The following is a 24,628-nucleotide window of genomic DNA, read 5'->3' as shown; positions in this document are numbered from 1 at the left end:
CCAAACGGATGTTCCCATATTGACCTTCTTCCACTAAAATGAAACGTACAGGCCTTATATAGTGCCTGTGACGTCACATTTTTGGGTCAGATAATACAGCTCCAATCCGATTGGATGCTGTATCATGTGCCTGCCTCCTTTTTTTTGTTTAAGGATGTGACGTCATCTCCAAGGGAGGTACGTCACATCCTTGAAATCACATGGCATTACAGCCAGGGTTGCTGTACCATGTGATAGTTTACATTAGTTCAAAAGGATGTGACATCACTTTAAGGGATGATGTCATAAGGCCTGTATGTCTCATTTTAGGGGGAGAAGTCGACGTGACAACATTCATTTGGATTTACCATAGGGCACTTTGGATTGACAGATGAAGAAAGAACATTAAAGAAAAGAAGAAAATAATTACAGATGGAGATAGAAGACGGTAATAGAAGATAAAAGAAAGAAACATTTTTTTTTACTTGACATTGGTCTTCAAGGTGGATGGTGTTGGATTGCGGATGATGACGTCATGGTACGAAAGGTTCCAGATATGCAAGGAGTTGGAGGGTGAAGACTTCTAAAGGTAAGTAAAATATTTAATGTATGTTAATGTTTTTTTTATTGTATTTATTTATTTTTATGTTTGTGATTGCCCATTGACTGATAATGTATTAATCTGTGCCCCTTTAGGGTACAGATAAATACAGTGACAGCCAATGCATGTTTTTTGTAAATGCTTGTTTTCTATTGATTGTTATTTTTTCGATATCTGTTTATTGTTTGGATAAAATAGTTTTGAATTTGGATGGCTTGTTTTTAGTACATTTTAGGATTGTTAGAGTTTTACATTTATTATTTATTTTATTGGCTACTGGTTTAAATTAATTCTGTGCTTTGTTGGCTACTGATTTAAATTAATTAATTGATTTGTTATCTACTGGTTTTATTTCTTTTATTGATTTGTTGGCTAGTAGTTTTATTTCTTTAATTGTTCCAAAGGCCAGGGTGTGCAGCGCACAGCAAAGATGAAAGAGCAGGTCTTCTTTTTTCAAGAAGTTTTTTTTTAAAAAGTTGAAAAAGTTCTTTGAACGAAACGCGTTGAAGTTTGCTGCTGTCCCACAACCAGATGTTTGAATATTAAAGGATTTTTATTGCAAGACCTGCTCTTTCATCTTTGCTGTGCGCTGCACACCCTGGCCTTTGGAACGTTTTACCATACAGCTGCACGCTCTGGAAGGGAGACCCTGGGAAGGACAATACGTGAGTACATTACCGGGGGCTAACCCAATGAGGAAGGGGGGGTGTCTTTGGACAACCACCCCAACCTTCAGGGTATCCTATGCCCACCTAAGGTTTAGTACTGTTTATATTATTATACCCAGTTTATGCTCCCTTCCATTATACACAGTCCTAGCACTTTTAGAGCACCATTCACAAACAAACTACGTTATTTCTTTAATTGGTTGGATAGGTGTTTATTTAATTTAAATCGTATGCTTTGAAATAACATAATTTTGATTGTTTTGATGTTTTGGTTACAGATAATTTTTATTCATGTGTACTATTAGGCTTTTTCATTTTTTTATTGTTGGTGTTTTTAGGTGCTTTTGTATTTCTTTGATTATTGTGTATTTTTGGCCTTAATTATTTTTATTAGCTTAACCATTGAGTTCTATAGTGGCTTATCATGCCCATATTATATGGGTATGATATACCACTATAATAATCAATGGGTGGTTACGCCTCCCAGGTGGACAGCGTGGGAGGGTGGGTTAACCCCTTAATTACTATAGCGGTTATTAACCGCTAAGGAAATGGAGGGGTTAGGGGCCATTAGATTGTATTTTTTCATGTAGTTTTGCTGGCGACGGAGGACATGGACCTGAAGTATGCTGACGAGGACGCCCTTCATGATGGCAGGGGTTAAGTTGAATGTTTTATTTACTTTATTTATGCTATATTATAATGGGCTATTATCCATATCTGGATAAAACAGCTCAACCCCGTTATAGCGCAATCCGACACAACGCGGATCCGCTTATAATGCGTTTTGGGCGTGGCTCCCAATACAATAAGCAGCAGATCTCCTACCATGCGGTTTTCTATCTTCCCTGCTTTTCATATGCCAGGTGGCAGGGAGCTTGCTGCCTGCACCCCCCTCCCCCCTGGCTTCAGCATCAAATGACGCCGTGGGGTCATGTGCGTCACGTCGTCATGGCAACGTGACATCACGTGACCCTGTGGCATCATTCTCCCATGCGGAGTTATGGTTATCAGGTGCCCCTGGGAGAGAAGTTAGGCCACTGGGAGGGAAGGGGGAAACAAAGGAGTGATTAACCCTTTTGTATGCTATAGCAGCTGCACCTCTATGACATACAATGAGTAGTCAGTTTGTTAGGATATTGGTGTTAGCCCCTTGGCTAGCTTAGTGACAATGAAGGCATGCCCTCATAACGACTATTGCTTCCAAGGGGTCAATTCATTATTTTTGGGGGAAGGTAGATGCCAGGTATATAATGCACTGCAATATACTGTATACCCGACATCTTCCTTAGAATATGGTGCAAGTCAGCGTTACTGGCTGCTAGCGCAAGGGTATTTTATCACTGCAAATGATAGCCCTAATGGACATTGTTTTTGCATATATTTTACATGGTTGATCTCTTTTAAACTCAGGGAACATAACGTCCTGATTTAACAGAGCTTTGTGGATCTACCCAATAGGGGTAATCTAGGCCCATCCTTGCTCCCAGCACACAAGGCTGTGTAATCTACCTTCTAAAATAAATCCCGGAAATGAATGATTAAATAGGACCACGTAACACATTTCTTATCTGCATGGAATGTCTCTCTATATCCTCAGTGGTTTGTCACAGGCTGCTACTTTTTCGAAAAACCTTCTTATATAATTGATCTTAATTATAAATCACTAGGGTGTGTTCAACCAGCCAGATCTCTTAATTGACTGAATGCCTTGGTACAGCTACTTCTTCTATTAGGATCATTCAGTTTAGTGGACTGTCATCTGGCTTTTTCCATCATGCCTTCGTGAGACAATTGTTTTAATATTATATATCCATTAGGATAACATAATGTCATTGTTGCATCACACTTCCTTTGAGGGGGTTTATTAGTATTCTTTGCCACTCTTCCAGCTGTGATCATAATATATTCCTATTTAGCCGAAACATTAGACTTTCTGTACTTAAAAAGGGCAATGCTTGGTAAGATACTAATAATGTATTGTCAAGGATTGTTCCACGAGAGAAATTTCTCAAGAACATAACCTTCAGCATCTGGAATTATTTACCAGAACACAGAGGGCCTCATTTCACAATTTTAACAAGTCTTTCATGTAAAAGGTGCAAGGTCAATTTTTGCTTTGCGTGTAACCACTGAGGGGAAAGGCTGACTAGAAATTGTAACAGAAACAAGAAAATGCTTTTTTAAATCTCTCAAAGAAGCTTACATATACATCTCAAAGGAGCACAACTTGTCTTGTATTATTCAGTCTTATTTTTTTTTAGATTATAAATGTAGGATTTTCCACAAGTCCATATTCTAAAAAAGGACACCAAAAGCCGGCCACACCAAATGCGCGGCCGGCTTTTGGTCGCGCATGCGTGAGTGTTGGCCGCGTATTTATCGCGTACCAAATGTCAGGAAAAATTGGACATATGGTAACCCGGATAAATATTAATTCAAGAAACATCCTAGCGTACACATTTAATTGGTAGGACAAACGCTCTTGTGGTAAATGGAAATAGTATTTTCTAAAATACCACAAGGGTTGGGATGGAAACAAGATGCATGTCCATCAAGTTCAACATTTGTCTTAGTGCTGTACTGGATGAGATACTTACAGATCATTTATATTGATTCAGGGAAACCAAACACAGTCCCTAATGCAGCCTCTGCTATCTATGTCCACAATGGAAAAAAGCAACATGTTCCTTTCTGGCTCCAGCAACTGTAAATGAGATCGCTCTATTGATCACCTGCCAGTCACATCCAGTATCTTGATAATTTTTCTTTCTAATAAGACATTTCACCTATTCTTAAATGTAACTATAAGAACTATCATAACAGTGTCTAGTGGTACTGTGCATTCTACATTCTCATGTCCTTGCTGTGAAGTACCACATGATTTACATGTGTACATACACCACTGGGTGTAAATGCTTTGTATTGAACCTAAATCTATTTGAAAATAATATATTATTAATTTTCAGATGCAGTCACCGGTTCTGGCTTGCCCCCCTCGTGGCTCCTGAATGGCAGCCGCTGCCGTGACGTGCGCACGTAACGTGTGTGTGTGAGCTTCACCTGGCTTTTTAAAAGCCATTGCAGGTGAAAGCGTACTGCGGGGAGACACGAATTCCCACGGGGGGCAGCCAACGGACTGCCCACGGAGTGTGCCTGGATGGTAAGCCAGAACTGGAGACGCCATCTGTATGAGTATGTACTTTATACTCAACATATAACCCCTAAAACATGAGTGTAAAATACAACACAGATCTCATTACAAAATTAACTCTGAGTCCACAATTCTGTGTGTGTGTGTTTGGACTGAGTATGTGGCTTCAATTGTATAGGACTAATTTGCCTTGTTTAGGGTTGCCAGGTGTCCAGTATTGAACCGGACTGTCCTGTATTTGGACACTGTCCAGTAAAAAGTTAGAGGTAATAATGGACATGTACTGTATGTGTCTGCTATTACCTCTCTGGACATAGTGACTTGACCGGCTTGGAGACGGCCGCGGGATTTCCCCGAGCAGGGAGAAAGTGGGACACTTGCTAGGGGGCTGGGCAGCTTCCTCCATCCTGAATGGATGCTGCTGGGTAATGCAGGAGGAGGTGTCAGGAGCCTGGGGTTAGGCCAAAAAGAGGAGGAAACAGCATGGAGCGGGGAGAGGTGTGTGTCTCGAGCGCGTCACACCTTTCACCATTGTGTCCAGTATTTTTGGAGAAGCCGCCTGGCAACCCTACTTGTTCTTACCATTTAGAGCAGGGCCCTTCAAGTCAAAGACCATGCAGCTTGCAGACCAGATTCTGGTCCCTTAATGTTTTTGTCAATGTTCTGACAACATACAAGCTTGTGATTGCTCAAACAGCTACATGCAGTTATTAATATTGAATGGTAAAAATGTTTACACAATGCACCTACTTGCTATTTTTTTAAACAGAGTATAAAATAGGTAAAACAATTAAATCTTGAAAAACAACTAGAATTGCAGTAACACATTTTCTGGCCCTCCTACACATATTTATTTGTTTGTAGACCCCTTGTTAAACCAATTGAAGAACATGTTGAGAATGTTAAACTTCTGAATTAGCCCTGTTACATTATGCAGATGGAAACATTTCTAAAACTCCTGTGTGAACCAGTGTCGATAGTTAGCACAACGGTGAGCGCGACATTGCTTTACAAGCTTTTGTGCATGTTGTGCGCTATGTGCATAACCTTAGAGTGCGCGAGCACGAGTGTGACGGTGCGGCCGATTTTCCGCGAGACAAAATCTTTTGATTTTGTCACGCGGCGGCCAGGTCAAGTGCACGGTTCAGTCAATGATGGAGAACCGCTCACGTGGCATCACGGGCACGCCACCAAACATTGAATTTGAGCTGCTCTTAGTCGCGTTTTCTCCTCCAGACCCCACAGGCCACGGATCGCATGTGCAGCAAGTGCGCTCAAAGAGACCACCATTATTGAAGATTTGTTGTTATAATGATTAGCTCTTGTTTAGCTCTACCAGTGCACTGTATGAAGATGTTTACATATGTAGCAAAGTCCCCTACCCTGCCTCTGGTGTGGGGTTCTGCCCGGCTATCACCCAGAGCTCCGCGCGATCGGGAGCGGCCATTTTGTGAGTCGCGCATGCGCAGAGCGGCGAGGCACGCATGCGTAGTAAGGAGTGCGGTGGCCATTTTGGCTCTGCATATGCAGCAGTGGGACTACATAGGACCCTGAGACATTGCGTGAGATCCTCCGGCAGGAGCTCACACTGCGAGAAGGATCAGGACCCTTAGGAGAGAGGGGATTTGTGTTGGAAGCCCCACCACGTGGGACCCGCTGCAACACACCACGCCAAGCAGCACCTGGAGTACCCAGGCAGGTACCCAACATGCACCTACATCTACAGGCGGTAGCACTACCTCACATTTGGGCGGGATTGCGTGGGCAGGACACCAGGGTTTATTGGTGCCATGGCACCCTCTGTACTTTGGGGGAACCACTCTGTGTTTGGGGTCACTGCCTTATACTGTGGGTACCCTTTATTGTGTTATCTGTGTTTAGTGTGTGTATAGTAAAGCTTAGTTATATACATTGTGTGGTATATTGCTTATTACTGTGTATTGGTTCCTGTGAGGGTTATCCCACCAACGTTGGGATGCATGCATTGGATACAATCCGTTGATAGATTTGTAGAATCCAATCTGCGGATTCAGCAACTCATTGGCGGATTCTTAAAAATCCGTCAAAGGATTGCTGAGTCCGCGGATTGAATTCTAGAAATCTGTCAACGGATTGAGGAATCCATGGAGTATATTGGTAATAATGATAAAAAATCGGAAACACGTGAATCACCCTTTTTGAGACTGATCCGCTGAAATCCGCGAACCAAAGGAACCGGCCGATCCACTGCGGATCCAAATCAGCCAAAAACATTCACCCATCTATAGTGGATGTAATCCACAAGGAGATTCCTTCTGTCTCTTTCCCCTCCTCTCTGCTTCTACCTAAACCTCCTTTTTCCACTCTTGAATCCTTTTCTCCTGTTACAGAGTTGGAAGTTTCTAAGCTTATCTTCTCTTCTCCTCTACCACATGCTCTCTCAATCCTATCCCTTCACACCTTATCAGATCTTACTCCTGTTTCAGTCCCCACTCTCACCCACATCTTCAATTCCTCCCTGATCTCTGGCACTTTCCCCTCTTCCTTTAAGTATGTGGTGGTCATACCTATTCTCAAAAGCATCCTAGACCCTATGTAGCTTACTAATTACTGCCCTGTATCCCTCCTGCTGTTTGCCTCCATTTGCAAGAACGTCTCGTATTCTCCTTTATGATCAACTTTCTTAATTCCAGTGCCCTCCTGGACCCTTTACAATCTGGCTTTCGTACAGCTCACTCAACAGAGACTGTGATTTACTAAAGAAGCCAATGATCTACATGAATCTAAATCCCTAAGTCATCTTTCCCTACTAATCCTACTTGATCTCTCTGCTGCTTTTGAAACTGTTGATCACACTCTTCGCCTGTATATTCTAAACTCTCTTGGCAACAAAGCTTTATCCTGGTTTTCATCTTACTTCTCCCATTCCACATTTTCTGCCTCTGTTGATAACATCTCTTCATCTTCTATTGATCGTCTCTTTGTGTACCTCAAGGCTTTGTTCTAGGAACTCTCCTTTTCCCTCTCTACACAATATCACTTGGTGACCTAATTTGTCTTTACTGTAGGTATTATATCTATGCATATGATACACAGATATATCTTTCCACCGCTATCTTCACTCCTACAATCCAGTCCCAAGTCCGTCTATATTCTTTGTGGATGGCACTCCACCACCACCTTAAACCTAATTTGTCTTAAACTGAGATCCTTACATTTCTCCCTAAATCAGGCTTAATATCCCACTTTTCAAACACAGTAAATGATACTACTGTTTATTCTGTCACCAAAGCACGTTGCCTAGGAGTGACATTTGACTCTTCCCTTTCCTTCTCCATTCTCATTCATGGCATAGCCAAAATGTGTAGATTCTTCCGCTGTAATATTGCCAAGATCCGCCTTTTCCTCTGTCAATCTACTGCTAAAATGCTAATGCATGCCCTTATCCTCTCCCGTCTGAATTATTGAAGCATACTGCTAACAGGCCTCCTTGTCTCACCACTTGCTTCCTTGCCATCAATCCAAAATTCGGCTACTAGAATAATTTCACTTTCTCTCAAAAAGTATCCGCTCATTTCCTCCTTAAATCCCTGTCCTGCCTTCTCATCAAATTTCCGATTAACTATAAAGTCTCCTTCTTACCTTTAGGGCTCTCCACTCCACTTATGCCCCTGCTTGTCTGCTATGCTCTACCCATCTCATCTCCACCCCTTTCATTTCAACTGCTCTCTCTCTCGCCTTAAACCATTTTCCCTCACTACACTTTACCTGTGGAACTCCATCAAACTCAGTATACACCAAACACCCTCTCTCCCGATCCTCAAGACAAACCTTAAAACTCACCTCTTAAATAAAGCATTTCAATAGCTTGGACTCAGTGGCGGATTTCTTATTAGGCCTGATAGGCCCGAGCCTAGGGCAGCCAAATTTTGGCGGCAGCAATTTTCCTTTCTTTTCCCATATAGAGATGCCATGCTCTCTTCCCTGCTGATTGCCAGGGGAGGATGTGGGGTCTCTATACAGTAGTATGTATGTACAGCTTTATTTATATAGTGAAAATAATGTACATAGCGCTTCACAGAAGTTATAAGCGTGACATAATTATATAAATAAAAAATAATATAAATAACACATAAAGGGAATAAGTGCTTTAGACATAAAAGTAACATTTAGTAAATGGAGTCCCGGCCCTGAAGAGCTTGCAATCTAATTCGTAAGTAGGAAGAACATACAGAGACAGTAGGAGGGCATTCTGGTAAGTGCGTCTGCAAGGGGCCAAGCTTTATATATCAGGTATATAGTATCAGCCACGGAGCTACACATATGCTTCGTTAAGGATACGTCGGGATGGTGTATAGCGAGAAATTAGGGCTAAGATGTAAGGAGGGGCAGAAGAGTGTAAAGCTTTAAAAGTGAGAAGGAGAATTGAGAGTGGGATACGGGATCTGATAGGAAGCCAGGAGAAGGAATTCAGCAGGGGAGAGACTGAGACAAATTTAGGAAAGAGTAAAGTGATTCTGGCAGCATCGTTTAGGATATATTGTAGGGCAGACAAGTGAGAGACAGGAAGGGCGGACAGCAGGAGGTTACAGTAGTTGAGACGGGAGAGAATGAGGGCCTCAGTCAGAGTTTCAGCAGAAGAGGGAAGGGCGTATCTTTGTAATATGGCGTAGGAAAAAATGACAGGTTTTAACTACCTTTTGAATGTGAGAGAGGAGACGAGTGTGACCCCGAGGCACCCAGCTTGTGATGCTGGGTGTATGATAGTGATTCCAACAGTAATGTTGGCAAGGTTTGGGAGGAAATATGAGGAGCTCTGTTTTTGACATGTTAAATTTAAGTCGGCGGAGGGCTATCCAGGATGATATAGCGGAGAGATATTCAAAAACTTTGGTCTGTACAGTAGGTACAGTCGGTGTAAGGTCAGGGGTTGAAAGGTTAATTTGTTTGTCTTTGGCAGCTTGGAGGTCATTAGTTATTTTAGTGAGGGCTGTTTCAGTGGAATGAGCAGTGCGAAAGCCAAATTGTAGAGTGTCTAGGAGAGTATAGGTGGTGAGAAAATGGAGCAAGCGAGAGAATACAAGGCATTCAAGGAGTTTAGAGGCAAATGCAGGAGGGAGACAGGACGATAGTTAGAAAGACAGGTAGGGTCAAGCTTACTTTCAGTTTTTACCTTCTCCTTCATGTCGCCCTCATCCTTCTTCAGCGTCAAATGGTGTCTTGTTGACACAGCAACGTGACTTAACACTGTGTCTTGTTGCCATGGCAATGTGATTGTGCGGCCTCAAATGAAACACATTTATTGTATTTTATTTCATTGTGATTTTTTTTTAGGGTGCCCATTGATTGCCGATGTGGTTATCTTTGTCCCCATTGAGGGTACATGACACAGTGATAATCAATGAGTGTATTTGCTAGTGAGGTTTTTATTGCATTTTTTGTAATGTCTATTGTATTTAAATGTGTATTTTTCTTTTTTGCATCACAAATGGGCAAAAGCACTGTTTGCCATTTGGCTACTAGTGCTTTTGCCCACTTATGTCTGTGGTGATGGGTGCAGAGGAGGTGGGAGATGGGGGTTGTTGCTCCAGGGTGGGTGGTTAGGCATCCTGGTTGTGTAGCACTAGTAACCACTAAGGTAATTGAGGGATTAACCCCTCCTGCATCCCTCTTGTGAGGCCTAACCACCCACCTTGGGGCAACTACAGTACACCCTTCACCCACCCCATTAAAACAGCCGTAATCCCTTAATTACCTTAGCAGTAGTAACTGCTAAAGTAATTAAGGGGTTACTGGTGTTTTAATTGTTGGGCATCTTTATTTAATGATGGTGAGGATGAAGAGGAAGAGCAAAAGAAGGACAGCCTTCATCCTGGCAGGGGTAAGTAAAACATTTATTAATTCAATTTGTATTTTACTGTATATTTGAATGGGAAAAAGTGCTGGTAGACATATTTGGGAGGGGGAGGGGTGAGTGAAGGGGGTAGTTGCTCAGGGGTGAGTGGTTAGGCCTCCCGGGTCGGTACCAGGAGGGGTTGACCCCTTAATTACCTTAGCAGTTACTACCCCTTCATCCACCCCCTCTACCACCAACAAACCGTGTACTTCTGTTTAACACCTTCATTACCTTAGCAGCTAGGTAATGAAGCTGCTGTTATTTTATTATAATTACATAGTATTGAAGCAGGAGGTTTCCAGAGATGAATCGCATTCATTTCATGTCTGGGGACACCTACTTCATGAGTTACAGGTCCCTGTATGGGGTGCCAATATCTCCTGCAAGTTTAAATGTCCCAGTCATGTGGGCCGAGACACAGGAGATTTAAACTTGCAGTAAGTCTCCTAATTTTGTGTAAGTCGCACAATATAACACATAGATTGTAAGCTCTCTGGGGTAGGGATTTCCTTTCCTACTATCTGGTTCTGTTGCACTTATTGTATTATAATTCCCTGTACTGTATTGTCTCTTCGTAAAGTGCTGAGTACACTATGGGCACTATATAAATAAAGATAAACAGTACATACATAAATACAGTACATACAGTACATAATACTTTAATAATAATAAAACGTATTTCACTGAGAACATTAGTGCCACCAAAAAATATTAAAAGGCTCCACATTCTGCATCTTCTGTGCTTTCTTTGTGGAATTAACTTTTCATATTACTGATTTATTCTTGCCCTTAAATTTCAACACACTATCTTTATAACATGCTTTAATCTGCTCCTTTTTGGGAAATATTGTTCTACTGATATATGATCCTGCCACAAATGTTCATAACGAGTCATTCTTCAACGTTGTGCTTCTAGGGAGATTTACCTTCCTAATTTCTCTGCACATTGCTGTGAGCATGTACTGTAGCATTATAAAATGAAGTACGGAAAAGAAAATGAACAGTTTACTACAATGTTCATAGTGCAAGCTAAAGATAGCAGGTTCAGGAGGTAATGATTAAATAGCACCTTCCCCCTTACATGTCTACTTCCATTAAGATACTGTAGAACTGCTGAAGCCAAACCTAACTTTGTTGTGCCCATCGCAAGAATTCATATTTTCTGCGCCTCTGTGAACCAGCAGTGGCTGCCGTACGCACTGAATTGTCTATCATCATTTTTGCATCACCACCCATTTTACCAGCAATGAACCGCCATTTAACATTTTCATGTACGGCACACCTGTGAGTAGGGTTGCCAGATGGCTTCTCCAAAAATACAGGACACAATGGTGAAAGGTGCGATGTGCTTCACACACACACACACATACCTACACCTCAATCCACTCTATGCCGATTCCTCCTCTCTTTGGTCCCAACCGTAGGCTTCTGACAAATCCTCCTGATTGGCTGCTGCTGGGTAATGCAGCCAATCAGGATTGAGGAAGCTGCCCAGCCCCCTAGCAACAACGCTGCTCTCTCCCTGCTCGGGGAAATGCCATGGCCCTCTAAGCCGGTCAGGTCACTATGTGCAGAGAAGTATTTCTTCACTACTATCTTTTCCCCATTGAGACAGCATAAGCCCACCCCTATCATAAATCAGCTTTAGCTGACAGTTTTATGACGTAAGAAAAAAAACTACTGATGAGTCATATCAATAGGTGCAGGCGAGTTAGCTGAATGTTACCATACTCATTTTGATCGGTGTGCTCCTAAATTTGAGTGACAAATGGATATCTGTCCTTTGTCACCTCCAAAACCTGAAGGGTTTGGCCTTATTGCATCAGTCTAATTGCAACTGTTTCAAATATCTATACAGGACGTTATTTTTCAGAACAGATGTCATCCCATGCTATCCTATATTTAATAAAGCCCTCAGACTTTGCTGACTATTTCAAGACTAAAGTTGATTCCATTCAGCGAGGCATCCCCTCTGTATCCTCTTCAAATTCTACAGCTTGTCTACCCAACTCTCCTCCTGCCTTCCTTGACTCATTTTCCTGTCACAGTGATGCAGAATCCAGAACTCTCAAACCGAGCTTTTTCAGACCTTACCAAACATCTACTTTTACAAGGTGACCACCAATGATATTCCACCACCTAATAGCTTTCTGTTAACACATTTCACTATCTGTTTGGGAAAACACGATTACATGTAGGACACTAACAAACAATCATAACCAGGTGCAATCATTGCCCCTGACTAATTACTGACTATTCCGTTTAGCTGCACTATTTATCTGAATTTTAAATTCATCCATACAAGAGCTAGATAAGTAAACACATAAATAACACTCACTGAGCTGCTGAAATTAGATTAAATATGGACTGAATATTTATGTAAGATAGCACATACAAATCTACAAGAGTCCCTATATCACTGAGGAAATATGACACAAAGATACAGTTTAATCAGTGCTGCATCTGGTAAAGGCGCCCATTCAGAAATAATGATGTTTCTAAAAGGATCAGTCATTTTCTGAAAGCATGCAAGGATTATTTGATCTAATTACTTCCACTGGTAAGATCGAGAATTTTGCACCTACTGATTTATTTGTTTCGCAGCATGAACTCAATTAATTCATTTTCCCTTCAGCAGACGGGCATGGAAATTCACATCTTCACCATAAACACGGTTTTTCAAAAACATTAAGAACTAAGCAAGCGCTCTAAACTTTAAGTGGCTGCTAACCATGAATTTAATTAACATGGGGATAAGCATGATTGAAGGGGGAGAAATGCCAAGACTAAAAGCACCACTCCGTCAGAATGTGGTTCTTATTTTTCCCTATCCTGAGCAATACAGACAATTTTTAACAGTTATAAAGATCTTTTTTTTTATTGTTTTTTTTTTTTTTTCAAATAAAAGGCAGCTTCTCTTAAAACTCGTAAAGCAAAAAAATATTTATTGATCAAAGAACAGCTCACAAAAAGAGTAAAAAGACGCCCTTTCAAAAATATAAAAGAAGGCCATATTTGTCTAATTACAAGCATATGCCAAATAAGGATAACAACTTAGCTCCAACATATTTTCCAGAGCAGGGGGAAAGAGGGGCACTCAGGCGTTTGGGGCCGGGTGGCTCTTCTTCAGACGGGAGAACAGAGCGGTTTTATAATACATTAGCTAACATAGAATTGTTTCGCTGAAAGATGGCCCTAGTGAATCGTTTGAAAGGTTTCTTTCCTGACAGAGGGGCCAGCAATAGGAGAAGACTGGTTCGTTAATTTTTTGTTTAGGACATTTATTGTGTGGTGACATGAATCACTCACACTCAAAGGTGCTGTCAACTATCAGGGTAAGAGGAACAGATGAGCTTCAAGGTGCAAACCTGGGGTAGAAAAAGTGCAAACTAATTGCACCAGATGTATCATTGGAAAAACTCCAATTGAAAGCAGCTAAAATTATCCCTTTGCTTCATTTTGTGCATTTTTGCGTGTGCAGGTATTGTCCGAGTTTTGCAGCAGGGGCACTTAAGTAGATAATCCACTTACTCCTATAGTTCATTCTGTTTCAAAAGTAAAGTCTGAAGAGTCACATCTCAATCCCAGGACTCCTGTACCTTATAACCAGCTCACAGGAAGGAACCAGCTCAATGCTAGTGCATTGATATATTATTGAAGGGTGTCACAGCTCTAAGCCAAATATATCCCAAACATTTATGAAGCGAAATAAAGAAATCTGGATACCTGTGCACACCTCCTCTGAACGCCATTATAGTTGTTCTTGATGGTGCTGGCAGCAATCAAAGCAGGGATCCTGCTCTCATCACATAGGAACATCTGAAGTTAGTCTCTGCTGCACACAGGTACTGTACTTGGGCTCACCTGAACAGTTTGCTGCATTTATTTAAGCTGAAGCGTGGAACAGCATGACGTTTTGGAGCCCCTTCATCCAGTGCAATGAGGAACTCTAATCTAGAAAAGGAAAAATTAAACTCTCAGGTCTATGTGGACAAAATAATGGGTATTTTGTATTTTTGTAGGAAAAGGGTTAAACGCGCAGAGCCACAGAGAGTCAGGGACAGCGTAATACAAAAACTCGATTTATTGAATAAACATCATTTAAAAAGGAATGTGGCACTCTCCTCTGCGTTTCGTACCTGGTAGTACTTGATAAACGCAAGTACTTGATAAAGTGCCACTGGGTACGAAACGCAGAGGAGAGTGCCACACCTCCTTTTCAAATTATGTTCTTCAATAAGTTGAGCTTTTCATTACGCTGACCCTGACTCCCTGTGACTCCCTCTAACTCCCTGTGACTCTCTGTGACTGTGTGCGTTTAAGCCTTTTTCTACATTTGGATCTTCACAAGCGGCTGCATGCCATCCTTGGAGACACAGATTCAGGGGTGACAGAGGAGGATTGGACATGTGAATATGAGTCTTATTGTTTTTTTGTCTAGGGACAATCCCAATGAGTCTTTGAGAGGTGGATTCACTTTCACCAACTCATTTCTTTCAGGGAATATCTGTCCCTTGCCATAGATATCATTAGACTCCGCACCCATTACATAAACACATTTTTGGAAGTTTGTACTGTACCTCACCCCTTTTTCTCGCTTTTTAAAAAAATACTGTCTCCATTTATTATCATCAATATGTCATACATTGGTGATTCAGTACTTGAGCACCCAGAACCACTGCTTTTTTGTATATATTTTGTATTTTTGCAGCTATCTTGCAAGTTACAGAGGATAGGACACTGTAGGAAGGAATAAACATTCCACTGAGGGCTGTAAAGAGCGGTGAGACAAACCCCCAGTGTATTCTCATCCTCAAGTTCGTTATGTTTTTATAAGCATGTATAGCCTGGCCTTCGGCAGCTATTGCTAATTCTGGGCCTTTCCTCTGTCAGTCCTGTTAGAACAGGCAGTGGAAAGGTTAATTCCTTCAGTTGGCCTGTTTGTGAGTTTCAGCTCTGAAGTATTGTAGCAATATTCAGAGGCGGGCCTAAGCAACATTTGAATGTGTTAATCCAAAGGGTGGATATGGGTTGGAACACCCCCTAATGTGTGTGTGAGCCAATCGGTATCCAGCTTTGAGTTGTAATGATTCAAAGCTAGAAACACTCCCTGAGGATATTCAAATTGAGACATATTCCCAAATTCAGTTAGTGATCAGGAGTCTAGAGTGAGAGAGCTGAGAGAGATAGGAAGCTAAGAAGAGGTCTCCCCCTCTTGCCCCACCTGGGTAAGGAGGGGGGGGGATTCCAGCTGCCATGAGCAGAGAGGCAGAGATTACACCATGCCTGTGATATCATGCTGTATGCTGTCTGCACACCTATGCTGAATAAAGATCCACAGAAAAGAAGCTGCTGTGTGTGTCCCTGTTCCTGTGTATGGAGAATGGAGTGTCAGTGGGGGTCTCTCCTCTGGAGACCCCAGGGGATCCCTACTGGCTGGAGGCACTGCACCACCCAGAGAGAGCAAGGTAACCTGTCCCACACCACCTCCTGTCCCTGTCCTGGTTCTCCCCACAACACCGCGGAGCCCTCAGCCCTCCTGTTTGCCAGCAGGTCACAGCACCCAGACCACTCAGAGTGACCAGAAGGAGTGTACCCCCCAATCTCACTTAGGGTGGGGGTAAGAGGGCTACATTTGGAGGCGCTGCTGAGATACAGACCTGGGGTGCCCTGTTCCATTTTTTTCCCAAATTGTCCAAGTCTCATTTTTTTGTCACCATGTTTGGAAAGTCCGGCCATGAGATCCTTGCCTGGGCTTTGAGGCAATGTATGGAACCTGGCCGGGTGGTGGCGGTTGGAGGCCTTCCCGCAACTATGCCCGCGGGTGAGGTTCAGTATTATATGCGTAAAATTTCAGGGTGGCCGCACGCATGTTTCTTAGAAGAAGAACACGATCCCACGGCCCTATGGAAAACGATACTTTTTGTGGCCATCCCCACTGCGGATATATGCCTAGCAGAGGCACCGTCCGCCCTGTGTATGCCCGGGGGCCCGTCTGAGGGGTACCCCCTGGTTTACGCCGACCCAGCCAAATGGCGTCTCCCGCCAGAGCAGGGGAGCGCACATGCTGCTGGCTGCAAGCCTGCACTAAATTGTGTTGAGGAAAACTGTCCGGGATTGGCGGGAAAACCAGAAGGCTACCCCCCTATCTATACAGAGAGCCCTAGGGTAATTGCAGAGACTGTGATTAAAATGGAGTCTCTCTCTAGCAGTGAGTCACACCTAAGATGGCGGCTCCCGCCAAGTCGGGAGAGCACCAGGACTGTGCAAGAAATTGTTGCAGAGTATTGTCCGTGTTGGGCGCGAAACCCTGAACCCCGCCCCTGCACTGTGAGTGACTCAGCACAGAGCCAGAACCGCTCCCTTGTAGAAAGTGCCCCTCCTTCAGATTCCACCAGGGGGAGCAAGCACGGTGACTTTCAACCAAACGTGGATGAGACAGACTGTTCTAGGGAGGCATTGGCGTGGGAGCCTAAATGTGACTGTTGCGGTGCCCGGTTATTGAAGTCTATTGTGCCCCAGCCTGTAGAACCAGCAGAGGACGATGAGCCGGTCAGTATAGCTAACCTGTCTACCCCTCTCATAGAAAATTCTGAGGATCCGATCGTGATAGCCTCAAAACCGGAGGAGGAGCCTGACCTCTATATCACTATGAGTTGTGCTGAAGTTAAGTCTGTCTTCAGGGAGAAGTTACTTAGGGATTCCAGCTACCAACAACCGGTTGTGGAGGGCCCGTGTGCCCGAGTGAACATTTCAGATCCGGTTCCTGAGCGGGACGAGGTTGAAGTCCCATCGGTGGCGATGCGCCTACCGGCGAACCACCCCAGCGATGATACAGAGGAATCACAGGGTAAGGTGTATATACCCCCACCTTCTTCTAGTGAATCCAGCGACCAGTCACTTGTGGCGATGCGCCTGCCGGCGGACCACTTTAGTGACAGCAATGAACACCCTATCTTGGCGGATGCCGAGCCTGCTGTGGGCCCGTGTGCCCTAGAAGAGGTGTATCCCGATGTTGCGGACCCTGCTGTGGGCCCGTGCACTCTACAATGGTCAGTCCGACCTACTACCAAGGTACCATCGGTCCTAGAATGGGGACCAGTACCAAACGACGATGAGGGTGAGTCGACTGCCCCCGGGGTGTGGGGGGTGAGCCTCCAGGTGACCGCGGAGCATGATGGCTCCTTAAGTCTGGTCACCCGGGTGAAGGGCTCCCCTCTGCATCGCGTCCTGGCGGAGGTGTCCTCCTTGGGAGAATCCATCCCAAGCCAGCGGAGTGGTAAGGAACTCCCTAACTCCCCACAATCTCCGATGGAGGTGGCCGTGAAGAAGGCCAGAGTTGCGGCTTCTGAACGGAGTATGAGCCCGTGCGCTTTGATACAAGTGGTCCCAGGACTGGGATCCCACACTCCCGAGTTTTCAGCGCGTAAGTGGACTGCCCCAGAAGTGCCGGGGGCAGGTTCCAAGACAGCCGAGGTGGGAACTGACAGCATCCCCGAGGACCTGTTGGCCACCGTGAGTCACCGCAGTGGTAGGGTGTCTACTCTTTACCCCCTGCCAGGTGAAACAGAGACATTGTCCAGTGCTCGCTTCTCAGTGGAAGCCTCGCAAGTCCGTAGGGACAAGGACTGTGTAAAGGAAGATCCAGGGAGACTGGCCTCCTTTAAGCCCAAAAAGGAGCATGCCATTCGTCAAGTAGTGGACCGCGGAAAAGGTCCTGGCCTCCTGGTCTACTGCATCCCTGCCGAGGGTGACCGGGTAACGGCCTGCTTCAGAGACATTGTGCTACTCCTTCCACCAGGGGGAGGAAGTAGCGAGGAACCCGTGACTTTTGCCCTCCGGTGTGCTCTTCAGAAAATTTTTCTGGGGGAGGCTCACGGACGCAAAAGTGAGGTACCCCCACATGATCAGTTAGGGGCACCCCACAAATGGTCTCAGCTAGTCTCGGGTATAGTATGGTGTGAAATGCATTGTAATCGGATGTTTAATGATCACATGATAAGTTGTATTTTCGACGCCCTGCATTTTGATTATATAACTATTATGCCGTGTGATGTCGTTCCCCAAGCGGGGACGTTGGATTTTCCACCAGGGGGAGAGTGTAGCCTTGAGCTTCCGCAGCTCCTTGAGACCCCCCTCCCCTTGAGCAGCTCGATCGCGGGTGCCGAAAGACCCGACGGCTGCTTCCAAGGGTGGGGGCTGGAGCAGGGAGCAGTGCGGCTTCCCCTGCCTGCGGCCGGTTGCCGGGGACGCGATCGGGCCGTTGCTAAAGCCGCGATCGCGTCTCTAAGGTCCCGGCGGCCGGTGAAGCAGGGCGCCACCATTGGGATGCGGGTTGCGCATGCGCAGGGACGCGTAGGCGCAGGGAGAGCCCCAGAGACAGGGCAAAGTCGCGCGAGCATAGGGACAGCTCAGGGAAGGTTGAGACAGCCCGGGAAAGCTTGCGCAAGCGCAGTGCAGGGTAGGAAAAGCCCGCGAACCCCTAGCCTACCAGGGAAGGCTCTGAGCTGGGACTACATATCCCATGAGCCTCTGTATGCCCCACGTGACACCAGGGAGCCAATAGGGCTTAGGAAGGCTAGGCAGGCAAAGAGATACATTGTTTGGGCTGCAGCACGTTTGTCAGTTGGAGCTGGGGAGCTGTGAGGGAAGGAAGGGTGCAGAGAGCATGTGCAGCTCCTGCATCGAGTAAGGTCCCCACATCCCAAGTAAGGCCTCAACTCCCCACCAGGTTAGTGGGTAAGTGTTGAGGGACGGCCCAGATAGGGAAGCTGCCCTTAGTGCGTGTGTGTGTGCTGTCTTGTCAGGATCACGGCTGGCAGGGCTGTGAGGCCTGACAAGAAGGCATAGTGCTAGTGTGCAGCAAGTTGCTGTACGCGTTCCGAAGGTTGCAGTGCGTAGCTGCTAGTGTTAGTGTTAGGGTTCAGTGAGTGTCAGGACTGGGATGAGTTAGGGGAGTGGGGCAGGTTATTACCCCGCAGGCCCTAGGAGATTTCCCCAAGTCACCCCAGGTTGCGGTTCATCAGGGACAGGCCCTAGGTTAGGGTTCCTGTCACGTTAGGGTTAGTTAGGGATAGACAGGGATAGCGGCGGTTGCTGTTCCCGTGATTCGGTTGCTGTTACCGTGAGACGGTTGTGTTCCCGTGAAGCGGTGGGACCCTCATTGGGGTTCCTGGAGAAGTACCTGGATAGGATCAGACGGATGCATCGCACGTCTGACCCTTTTAGAAGAGTGTTGCAGGCCCGAGCATTTGAGTGCTCGGAAGGTATTCAATATATATGTGCACCAACAGGCCTAACACATTAATTAGTGACTGCGCAGTCACCCACGTTCTCTACTAGAGTGCGGGACATTGGGTGGGGATTCTCGGGACACTGGGTGGGATCACCTAGTGTCGGGGAAGCGTCCTGCGCGACGCAGTAAGTGTCTCCTCTAGAGAGGGACACAGGTTATGATGTTATGATATGTTTTCTTGCATGTTCAGTAAAGTCCCTAGTTAATATATATATCTGTGTGAGTATCGATTATTGTGATTGTCCTGCGAGGAACCACTCCCCCTATGGTGGGAGCCATCGCAGGTGGAGGCGCTGCATCGTTGGAAGTAAGTACCCCTAGTATAAATGCCCCAGGTTCCCCATGGCGGAAGCTCAGCCCTCCTGTGAGCCAACAGGTATAGCACCACACTGAGAAGTAGTCAGATACACCTACACACCCCAATCTCACTTACGGGGGGGGAAAGAGGGCTACACATGTATTATACGTTACGGCTCTGATGTGAAATAGGGTGTCGTTTGAATTAAAATGGCAGATGTTCTTTTCCATTTATATATTATTTTTATATCAAGTTTAACCATTTCCTCAAGCAACAATTGCTTCCCTCTCTTTCTAAAGCAATAACGACCACCGGGAAAACCAAAAAACAGCTGCTCAACCAAAAGAATTTTTCTTAAAGCAACAATTCTGACGATTTTCAATATTGATTATTTTTTACATAATTAGAAGCAGGGATCCTCCGTAGCTAACCCACTCTACGTTTAGCTCTGGAGACCCTTCAGTTCAAGAGAAACATACCCATTTAGTTGCCTGAGTTACTTCCGCCAAACAATCAATCAAAAGTCTTAATTACTCACTCATATCCCGGCTGGACTTTTGCAACCTGCTTCCAGTCGGTCTCCACCTCCGCTGTCTGTACCCTCTCCAGTACATTGTAAATGCTGCTACCAGGCTCATTTAGCTCACCCACTGCTCTTCTTCTGCTGCCCCACTTTGCAAATCACAAACATACAGTACTTGTGCTGACCTGCAAGGCTATGCATAACACCGCTCCTTTCTACATCTTTGACCTCATTTCCAAGTCCGCTTTTGGAGAAAAACAGCTTTTTTATTCTGCCCTGATAAAAAATTCTATACCACACTATGTTATCTCTTATTATCCATCTCCATCACTTCCTCCCCTTTCTCAAACATCTACACATCCTGTTCTCTGCCCTCTGCCTTTTCCTCTATTAAATCTTACAAACTCACGAGAAGTTGATGGCCTGTATTTATTTTCTGCTCTTCCATCTGTCTCCAATTCCCTAACATATCATTTGTTTCACTCACTTATCTTGCCTCAAAGCACATTCATTTTCATCAAGATATGAATACTAGTTGTGGCTGTGTCAGAATGTTATTGTTTTATTGAACCATTAAACACATTTGTTAAATAATTTAGGATGTAGCTGCATGTGTCATTGCAAATGTAATTTTTATTGTTAGACTGCGGCTGAAATAGACATTTTGGAAACAGTCTGGAGACAAAACGCATGAGTTAGGAATGAAATTCTTCAGCCTGTGCTTCCATATAGATTTAACTGGAATCAGATGAACATTCACTGTCAAAGACTGCATCTCTGTATTGTTCAAAAATAGCACAGTCCAGAGCCCCAGAAAAGTGCTTCCAGGTTTTCATCCCCAGAAATAGCTGAAATGCTTTTGATTTGAAGCCGTGGTATAAATACAGAATTATTATCGTTTAAAGTGCCAACATATTCCGCAGCGTGGTACAATTGGAGTACAGAGTGACATCAATTACATAAACAGAATTAGATACAATTAAGGACAAAAGCAGTGCAAACAGATACAGAAGGTAAGGAGGGCCCTGCTCATGAGAATTTACAATCTAGAGGGAATAAGGGCAATGTTGAAAATCAAAGTAAATTGCCTGCTCATTGTGGGACAGAGTATATCTCAGGATGGAGCATGGTCTAGCCGCGCAGCTGGTCCCATTATGATTGAGGGGTGTGGATGTCAGGGGGTATTCGATAGCGTGTAGCTTGTTCCAGCCACACAGCTGGTACCAATAAGGTTGAGAGGTAAAAGGGGTGGATGTATGGGCTATGCCAGATAGGCTTCTTTAAAAAGAGAGATTTTTTAAATATTTGAAAGCGGTGGGAGAGTCTGATGGTAATGTACGTGGTATGGAATTCCAGAGAGATGGTGCAGCACAGGATAAGTCTTATAGGCGGGAGTGAGAGGAGGTAAAAATGCAGGAGGAAAGGAGAATGTCATGGGCAGAACGGAGGGGGCATTTAGAGGTACATTTGGGGATGAGCGCTGGGATATAAAGGGCGGCAGTGTCATTGAGAGCTTTGTAAATCAGAGCTAGGATTTTACATTTAATTCTAGAGTATATGGGAAGCCAGTGTAGGGATTTGCATAGAGGAGGAGCAGAAGTGGAGTTGTGAGTTAGGAGTATGGCAGAAGCATTTTGTATGGATTGAAGATGGGCACAGGTGGGCGAGGGGAATGCCAACTAGGAGAATGTTGCAGTAGTGAAGTGGGACATAATAAGTGAGAGAATTAGGATTTTAGTTGTGTCATGAGTGAGAAAATGGGCATATTTGAGCAATATTTCAGAGGTGAGGGCAGCAGGAGTTAGTGAGGGCTTGAATGTGAGGAATGAAGGAGAGGGCAGGTGACCCCTAGGCAGCGGGTTTGGTATGTTCATGAAATTGTGGTATTATTAAAAGTGAGGGAGCGTTTGGGTGTAGGGGTGATAGTGGAAGGGGAAAAGATTATTAATTCTGTTTTGGGTATGTTAAGCTTTAGGTAACAGTGGTTCATCCAGAAGGGGATTGCGGAGAGACAGTTGGTGACACAAGACAGGAGAGAGGGGGAAGGTCAGGGGAGGACGGGTAGATTTGGACGTCCTCGGCATAGAGATGATACTCAAAACTACAATATTGTATTAGTTCACCAAGAGAAGATATATTGAGTGCGAAGAGCAGAGCGCCAAGGACAGAGCCTTGTGGGACACCCAACAGCAAGAGAGAGTGAAGAGGGAGAGACACCAAAGAAGGAAACCTTAAAAGAATGGTTGGATAGGTAGGATTTGAACCAGGAGAGGGCTTCACAGAGGCCAATGGAGTGTAAAGTGCACAGGAGAAATCGATGAACAGTGTCGAATGCTATTATTCCAAGACTAAAAGAAAAGCCGCTATGTATTAAAACTTAAAGATTTGTCTGGAAAAGTTCTTTCCAGTTTAAATTATTTTTTGTGCAGATATTAATCATTTGTACTTAATTATATTTCAGTGTTTTTTGTTTTTTTTTAAAGATAATCTAATTGAAATGTTGATAATAAACTGTTACAATAACAGATTCAAGGGAAAAACCTGTTTTAATCTAGCCAAAGAAATAATGATGTGTCATCATTTTTACTATTGTTGGAAACATCAGAACTGGAGAGTAAGAATTAAGTATCTACAATTCACTGTCATATTCATTTTATTAGTTGATTTATTTTCAATACATTTAACAATACAAATGGTACAGTATTTGGAACATATGAAAATTAAATCATATTAAATCTACACTAGAGATGGGCAAATGTGTAAAAATTGGAGCCCCGACTTCTACATGGTATTCTGAACAAAATATTTGATATTCAGACAAATTTTCAAAGGCCGATTGGACAGTAAAAAATGTGGACTGATGCTCCTAAAATCGCTGTCATTTTTGCTTTGCTTACCTTTCTGTCAATGACATAACATCCACCGAGGAATGTTTATACATTCGATCTGAAAGTGCAGACATTTGTGCTCGAATGTGCAAACACCAGCTCCTTGGCATTCGTGCACAAATGTTTAAAAAGAAAAAAAAGAGGTGTGTGAGCCCTGAATATTCGTGGCTCCAAGGCAATATTCGCAGCAAATCAGAATGCCTATTTCTAACCTATACTATTAGTTAAGTCAGAGTAAACATGCTATTGGTAAATCAACCTTTCATTGCGCTCCTTTTCTGTACTGTAGATCTTACATGAAACCATAGCTTGCTTTTCACTCACCAGCCTGTGTTCTATCACTGTCAGATAGAGTACCAATTAGTGTCACTCATAAGGATGTTTAAACTGATGTCTGTGGCTGACCATTCAAAGCCTGATTGATAGTGTAGGCCTCCGAACATCTGTCAGAGCTTTACACATTCCATCCACTGACACGTTGCAGTATTGTAACAGTTATACTAGAAGAAAGCAATGTCCCCCCAAAAATGTTGATGGAGAATTGTAATGACAATGCCAGAAGATATTCAGTATTTTAATAAATCTGGCACACCAGAGGTTAATTTGAGTTACAATTTACAGCTTAAAAATACATTAATTGTTTTTGTTGCAGGTCAAGCCAGTGACCATGCCTAGTTTATGTGTTTCTCCGGAAATGAGGTTATCTAAGGTCTCGCTTTTCAAATTAGATGATTGAAATGTGGTGTAACAATTCTTCTCTGACTGTAGAAATAAACGAAACCCCTCTTTTATGTATCTTAAAGGGATTCGACTGAGGTCCTAAGCTGGAAAGCAGATTCATACACGACTAACAGGACCCCAGTAGTTAACAAGTGTGTCCCAAGAGGGAAAGCGGGTAAAACCATAGAAACCCCACAACCTCATTGTGTTACGCTTACTGAGACTTCTTTTGGGGGGGCGGTTGGCACACCGGTCAGGGAATACCCATAGGTGTTTTGCCTGCAAATAGCTGGGGCATATCAGCACTGCCTGCCTAGAAAAGAAGAAGCCTGCAACTACCTCTGGGGAAGATCGCCCCTCAGGAGTGCGTCTCGGTGACTATGTGGAGCCTGGGATGCAGGAAAACAGAGGCGCCCACTGCAGCCTGTCACGGTGGGTCAGAAACTCACCCAAGGACTAAGAGACACAGGAGCTACACAGGAGCACCAGGGGTGGTGCGACCTGAGGAAATTATTCCTGGAAGGACTTTGCGTTTGGCAGTGACAGGAGGTGGCCGCCATGATGTGTTGGTGGCAGAGGTACAGATGCAGCCACCAGTATCTGATCACTTGCCTGGGTAAAAACTAA

At 44.2% G+C, this 24,628-nt stretch overlaps 1 long non-coding RNA gene across 2 annotated transcripts in view; it reads right to left on the bottom strand.

The window, feature by feature from the left end:
- The window catches only part of LOC142487753 (uncharacterized), a 193,496-nt gene that overhangs the window by 7,427 nt on the left and 161,441 nt on the right, over window positions 1-24,628 (bottom strand). Inside the window, exons 1-2 of one of the 2 annotated variants that reach the window (XR_012799302.1) lie at window positions 20,409-20,861; window positions 14,004-14,231 (exon numbers count right to left, since the gene is read on the bottom strand). This is a non-coding gene — a long non-coding RNA (uncharacterized LOC142487753). Of the gene's footprint in view, window positions 1-14,003; window positions 14,232-20,408; window positions 20,862-24,628 lie in introns of those variants that run through there. The other variant, XR_012799301.1, reaches the window with a different exon arrangement.

This window comes from Ascaphus truei, chromosome 2, assembly GCF_040206685.1.
Source record: "Ascaphus truei isolate aAscTru1 chromosome 2, aAscTru1.hap1, whole genome shotgun sequence".
Classification (NCBI taxonomy): domain Eukaryota; kingdom Metazoa; phylum Chordata; class Amphibia; order Anura; family Ascaphidae; genus Ascaphus; species Ascaphus truei.
The sequence above is the reverse complement of the archived record's forward strand: the minus strand, read 5'-3'. Positions and strand labels throughout refer to the sequence as shown.